This window comes from Antedon mediterranea, chromosome 3, assembly GCF_964355755.1.
Source record: "Antedon mediterranea chromosome 3, ecAntMedi1.1, whole genome shotgun sequence".
Lineage (NCBI taxonomy): Eukaryota > Metazoa > Echinodermata > Crinoidea > Comatulida > Antedonidae > Antedon > Antedon mediterranea.
Window position 1 is genome coordinate 28931018 of NC_092672.1, and position 7361 is coordinate 28938378.

The window sequence follows — 7361 nt, forward strand, 5'->3', positions numbered from 1 at the left end:
GCCCTTCTTGTGTTTACGATAAGGGAAGTAAGTCATACACAGACAGAAACATAAGGATTAATGCATGAAGACAATAATTTCAGACAAACATCTGTGTAGAAGAATGCCAGAAAAACTAGGCCTAAAACGCGTCAGAGATCAATTTGTAAAGTGAGTTGGCAAGCCTATTTCTAGCCTAGGCCTAGGCCTAGGCCTACCTAGGTTTAGGCAAAACTAGGGCCTAGCTAGGCCTACCTAGCCTAGGCTACATATACCCTAGTAGGCTAGGCCATGCCAAGTAGTACTTATAGGCCTACATAATACTTACTAATCCCTACTAGTCTACTATGAGCTAGGCCTAGCCTACTTATTATTATTAGTTAATATTTATAGGCCTAATATTTAGTTGATTTTAATAGTGTTGTAAGGCTAGGATAGGCCTAGTAGTAGTAATATTAATACATAAATACTGTTGTTTTGTTTTTTTAGGTCAATTAGATGAACATTGATAAATGGGATCCTTCAGGCTATTACCAGCGTTACAAACTCCACCAATGACCAAGCTAGTAGTTTAAGCGGCCAGTATATTATTGCCATGGAATTAAGAGCAATTGCTCCTCAAAAACGTGGACTGGCAATTATGAGGCTGATACAGGTTTGTATAGACTTTTTTCAAATGGGTATGTCAGTTGGTGACATACATTAGCCAGAAAAAAATGATTTGAGCAATATGCCTTACTATAGCAATTTTTTAATACTTGTTTCATTTTTTTTTAATAGAAAATGGAAGAGATTAAGGAGGAGTTGGACTGTAACTAGTATTTATTAAGTGGTTATAGAAGGAAAGCTGAACTGAATGTCTTTTTTTAGCAATAGAGAACACATGGAAATATATGTATATGTTTTGTTATACTCCAATACTAAAAAAATAGTCAAATTGGCTGCCAGCTAATGGAATTTTTTTCATTTTATAAGTGAAAACATAAGTTTTGTTGGGTTTTTTTCTATGTAAGTGATTAACTTTGTTAAAACTACAAAATGGCCTATTCAAATTTGATTTTAATCATCTTCATTTTTCATGATTCTATGGGACAATACATCTTTAAGTTTAGTGTCATTTTTTGGACAAGATATATTGTCTTCCTGAAAATATAATTTAAAATATTTTCGTTGTGTGTGTAATACAGTATACAGTAACACTTTAGGGTTAGTTATTCACTTTTAACAATAATATTTCTTCAATTTTCATTTTTTTTTTTGGGATGATACCTTTTAAATTTATTATTTTGATATTATTTTGCGAAAGTATTCAGGAGTAGTAAAAAAGAAAATCTGGTTGATATGTAATGATACCTTTAAAAACAATGATTCACTATTTCAATAAGTGTATTTATGTGAAAAAGTCATAAGATAATATACAGTGTCAGGGAAAAATTTCATTTTGTAATTTTGTTTAGCAAAATTGCTAATCAAACTGATTTTTGAGTCAAGAAACATAGTTTTGTATTGTATTTTTTGCTACACAATTTTAGAAATGTGTAGCAATATTGTTGTTTTGTATAGCTTTTTGCTATGCTACACTGGCGAAATTATTCCCTGAGTGTAATGATTAATTATTTAATGATACCTTTAAAAACAATGATTCACTATTTAAATAAGTGTATTTATGTGAAAAAAAGTCATAAGATAATATAAAGTGTAAATATGAGTTTGGGATATTTATTACATTTAATCAAATGAGAAAAAAACTGTATGTTTTGTCATGAATAATATAATATTTAATAATAATTAGAAAATGAATGTGAAAACTTTACATTAATATATAGGCCTATAGTTTATTTTATTTATTTATTTATTTATTCAATTTCTGCCATAAACATAAAAAGACAAAACAATTATAAAAGGAGGCACGGAAAGACCAAACAGGTGCTAAACACCTATGCTATAGTTGGTCAACCCATGGAGATTCCCAGTTCGTGTTTATATGAAATGTTTTATATGGTTATAAATGTTGTTGCAATGTGACTGTAATTATAATTGCACCTCTGTTGATTGGTAGGCTGACGCTGCAAAAGATATTTGTAACACCACTAATAAATATACTCAGCAGATCACATGTACGTGTAATCAACAATAAACGCTTTAATTCTTGTAACTGTGTTGATATTGGATACATCTTCTTCTGTCCTTGTGATACGATGTTTGACTGCTTGTTAATATACACACAATCATGCACATTTCATTTTCAGGCTTTGGAAAAGGATAACATTTTCCCACCAAAACCAAACACTGTGATTGGTTTAACCAGGGAAGAGTTAAATTACATTTTAATATAACTCTTCCCTGGTTTCACTTACACTATTCAATGTATGCAGATCCAACCTGGAACACCCTAGCAATCGCGCCGAATCAGCAGATCGTGACGCGTTTAGTGGGAACCGACAAGAAAAACTAATAGACGCATGACAATTCAACTTCCAAAGCGATCCGTCGAATGACGCGTGACGCATGACGCTTCGCGGCTTCGCGTTTGGTGTGCACAGGCCTTACTTGTTAATCCGCTTAAGGATTGGTCGTAAAACACCGCCCTCACTCACAGATTGGTACTAACATACATTCCTATACTATAAATATCAATCATTTTGTCCGTGTTCAATCTACCACACAATCCAATAAAAATCACTAATACTGTACACGCTAACAAACACAACTTGTGCTTTATTCCACTGTGTATTACAGTATTGTAAATGTGCAATGTCCGTGAAGTTATTCACTTTAGTCTTCAAAATCAAAGTATAATGGCCACAGGAATCTTTCCATAATCACCAGGTATGTAAAGTTTAGTCAAGTTTACCTAATCAACGTACTTTATAATTATTGTCATATACATTACTAATTATTACTTTGAATAACTTAGCTAAGTACGGTAAGGTTGATTATTTAGACCAAAAACGTTTGTTGGGACTATAATTCCTATATATAATTTGCTTTTCTTCCTTATATCTTATTAACTAAATTTTTTAAATTTTTTATACTAACAAACATTATTAATATGCCTAGTGTGTAAACATTATTGACATAATTTTATTAAACATCGACACAGTACGACTCTTCTTAACAACATTGTTTCAATCTTCTATCAACTAAAAGTCGTAGTTACTCATGTCTCGGGTCACATTCTATGGTCACCGTACAGATAGGCTACTACATCAGTACTTCTATGAATGGATGGCTAGTTGGTGACAAGAACGCTAGTTGATCATACCCAGTACCGTTTTGATTTTACGATCATTCGGGAAACCACCTCACGACTACAACTATTTTGGTTATTCCACCAGGAAGTTGACTCCTTGGTTATTCTTATCTGTTTGCATTGGATACTTTACCGTAGCACAATTCAATTGCATTCAGTTTGTAATTATACTATGTTGAGTAAAATAAAGTATAAACTGTGGCATATTCTACTATTATGTCAGTTTGTAGAAATAACAGGTCGGGTACATTTTCTCAATACTGGTAAGAAATAATTAATATTAGGCATAGACCTACTAACCATTCCTATTTGTCTAACGCTTGGTGATATATATTAAAACTTCACTAAAGCATTATATAAATATCATGACTGGTTTACTTGCATGTACACAATAAAATAAACTTAAAACAATCCAAACCATACTTTTCTGTCATTGGAAAATCAATTAAGACAAGCAACAAAATCATTAATTATTTAACAGAAAACCTCTATCAAATAAATCGTTTCTAATCACAGACAGTGAGTTTGACGAGGTACGAATATTTAGTTTCGGACATAATATTGTTTGCATCACATGACCTCTTCGTTTGATGATCTGGAATTGCATAAGATAACCAAAAATCATTTCACTTCCAACAAATACAACTAACCCTATAGATAGGGCCATTACGAATATGATGCATATGCCAATGATCCTGCATTTGTAAACATTTGTTTTCTATTTCCATTCAATTTTGTCTGACCTACACTATGATATTTTATATTGCCTTCGGCTTAACATCTCGCTGGACCTACCTCTACATTAGAGAGACAAGAGATTCTGCATAAAACTGGCCTCTTGAAATACGTGTATTATATTATACTGCCTTTAGACAACACATTTTTAGTCGCGTGGAAGCGACTCTATAGTTCACTATGTCGGTCGGTCGGTCTGTTGGTCTTTCGGTCTGTCTGTCGGTCCGGTATCACTATGCGTTTTATCGCTTTCTGACCATGTCTTGATATCAGTTTAATCTAGCTAAGTCAATTTTTCACAGGCAATTTTAAGCGTTTACAAAATTGCTATGAGTGCGCAGATTTTTGCGCACGCACTGCGCGTTAAATGTTATTGCGCACTCTTTTTGCCCGATTTCTGTTTTCTTGACTTACTTTTCAACTCGAAATTACGTTATACGAGCACGTCAAAAGTGACAGGCTACGCACGTGTAAATTAAAAAAATATAACTGTTTTTAAACATTTGAACATTTGTAAACATGTTCAGTAATTTCGGTCAGTTGGTAGGTTGGTCGGTCGGTCGGTAAACACTAAGCACGCGACTGCAGCCATCTATATGGCCTTGTTTTTAGTAGAGTAGAAATAAGGTTTCACCTCAAAAAAATTGCAACAAACGGTTTTTCAACGGATTTTGGTAGTATTAGGTATACTAAATAACAGAAAAAAAGTCTCAAGAATTTCGACCAAAGGAAAGTGGTTTTTTCAAGATGGCCGCCAAAATAGATAAAAAGTGAAAATGGCCATACCTCCTAAACTACTTGGTCTATTGATATAATTTTGGTACCAACATACTCAGAACATACATATTTATATTCGCTATAATAGAACATTTTGGCCAAAAATGACCGGAAATACCATTTCTGACAATTTGACCGTTGACCTTGATATGTTGTATCTTGGTAACAACTCACCGTAGGGAAACAAATGATGGCTCAAATTGTTCAGAATGTACATATTTAAATTTATTGTAATGAGACATTTTGTCAAAAAATGGTTGGAAGTAAAGGTTTTTCACCTTTAACTTTATCTATGTAGAATTTCTATATCTCACCAACTATGTGTGGTAGAGATTTAAAATTGGGCTCTAAATACTGAGAATATACTTATTTATATTTACTCTAATGAAACAGTTTGACAAAAAATGACCAGAAACGACATGTTTGACCATTGACCTTGATATGCTATATTTCGATAATGACTGACAGAGATACACCATTTATGGCTCAATTTGTTCAGAATATAATTATAACTTTTAAATTTCTAATTACGGTATAGCAGCAATTGATTAGATATTGTGCATGTATTTAGTACGGCATCTTAAACAACTGTTCCAACTTCGTCTTATCATCGTCATCAATCTTTCTATCTACGTTGTCCCATTCTTCTGGTTGACACACTCCACAAACTGAAGTACATGCCAATCCATAGTGTCTACAACTGCAACATACATCCAGTAGTTACAATGGATGACTTTCAAAGTTCTTCTGGAGCAGCAGTTTCCATCGTCATTATTGGCACAAATGTTTTATTACAAACTTTCCATCCCCACTTGGTAGCATCCATGGTATTATCTTTCTATAGCCATTGCATGATTTGACTGTGACATTCTGTAGCAGATGACGTTGGTGGTAGTTGTTGAGGCTAGGTTTGATAAATGATTTACCTTCAACAACTTTTTTATTAAACAGCTTGCATCTTTAGCTATTCAGGGAATCCAGTGACTTGGCTCCAAAAAGAATAGACATGTCCTTCAGTCCAAACTCCTCCAAACGAGCGACGTGCAAACTCAACACGAGTGTTGTAAACACAATACGAGGGATTTCAAATTAACATAGTTATGTCCGTCCTGGCGTGTTATAGTTTACACATACACCTCGAACCACTGTTATGATAACGTACAGGGAACATGCCGTAGACGCTCTTGCTCTTCCTGATTCCGAAAATACGACCTGAAACTGTCGAAGGTAGCAGAATTCATATTGCAGGAAAATTACCGCTAATCGTTTCAACCGACGAACGTTGCGTAAATTAATATTTTTCTAATGACATCGATGACATTATCTTATCATGGAATGCATCAAAGCAGTTGGGATTCCTCTCACCAGTTTACCCTGAGCCAATATGTCACCAAAACGTTGCATCAGTTGCTAATACTAGTCTGATTGCTGTGCCACGACCAGTTGCTGCGCCACGTTTCAATCTGACTAACTTGTCCTAGGAATTTCCAGAAGTGTTTGATGGTGTAATTCGCTCGATGCCTGGTGAAGAATTCACAATCAAGATAGCAGATAATGCTAAACAATTCTGTGTTAGCACCCCACGAAAGATACCATATGCATACCCTGGAAGCAACTTATCTAGCTAGTACTAACCACACCTTGCACAATGACGATCTTGTATTAAGCATAGGCCTATAGTATTGAATTATAACGCACATCACTATTCGTATTGCATTCATTTTTAGTCGCGTCGGTCGCGTGCAACGCGACTCTACAGCTCACTATGTCGGTCGGTCGGTCCGTCGGCAAAACACTAACTTGTATATGGCCTTGTCTTGATATCAGTTTCATCTAGCTATGTCAATTTTTCAAAGTATATTCCATATGGCAAGGACTCGATGTGATTATGTTTTTCACGGTGCGCAATCAAAAAGTACGCAGTCTACGCACGATTTAACGGAATCACGTTTGTAATCATATCTTCACAAGCATGAATCACAATTAACTAAAATTTGGTAATCATAAATTTCAGGTCATATTTCATCATAATTATGGCAATACAAGTATGTGCGTAGCGCATATAACGCATGCGTACGCGCACTTAAAATTTTCAAAATTGTAAAATTTATTTTCGATGAAATTAGAGTACGTTTCAAAATTTTAAGCGTTTATAAAATTGCAATGAGTGCGCAGATTTTTGCACTGCGCGTTAAATGTTAATATGCACTATTTTGCCCGATTTCTGTTTTACAACCTTTCTTTAATAATATTATAATTATTTGATTCACTTTTCCACTCGAAATTACGTTATACGAGCACGTCAAAAGTGACAGGCAACGCTCGGGTAAATTAAAAAAATTATAAATGTTTTTAAACATTTTCAACATTTTTAAACATGTTCAGCAATTTCGATCGGTTGGTTAGTCGGTCGGTTAAACCAACTTAAGCACGCGGCTGCAGCCATCTCTATGGCCTTGTTATGTTGTATTTTTATGGAGACAACATAAATGAAATGAAATGAAATAAAACATTTCATAAAATTGCGACTCTAACGTCATTAACAAAGTTTCCTGCACATCTACAGGTTAAGGTCAATGAGCATTGTTTATGTATGTAAGTATGTGGTGGTGGGATT

The 7361-nt window shown here is 34.3% G+C and overlaps 1 long non-coding RNA gene across 1 annotated transcript; it reads left to right on the forward strand.

Annotated features, from left to right (window-relative positions):
* On the forward strand, positions 1–1111 carry LOC140043809 (uncharacterized). Its single transcript, XR_011844409.1, has 3 exons — positions 1–150; positions 469–634; positions 760–1111. It is a non-coding gene; the product is annotated as an uncharacterized lncRNA (long non-coding RNA).
* Positions 1112–7361: the final 6250 nt, after the last annotated feature.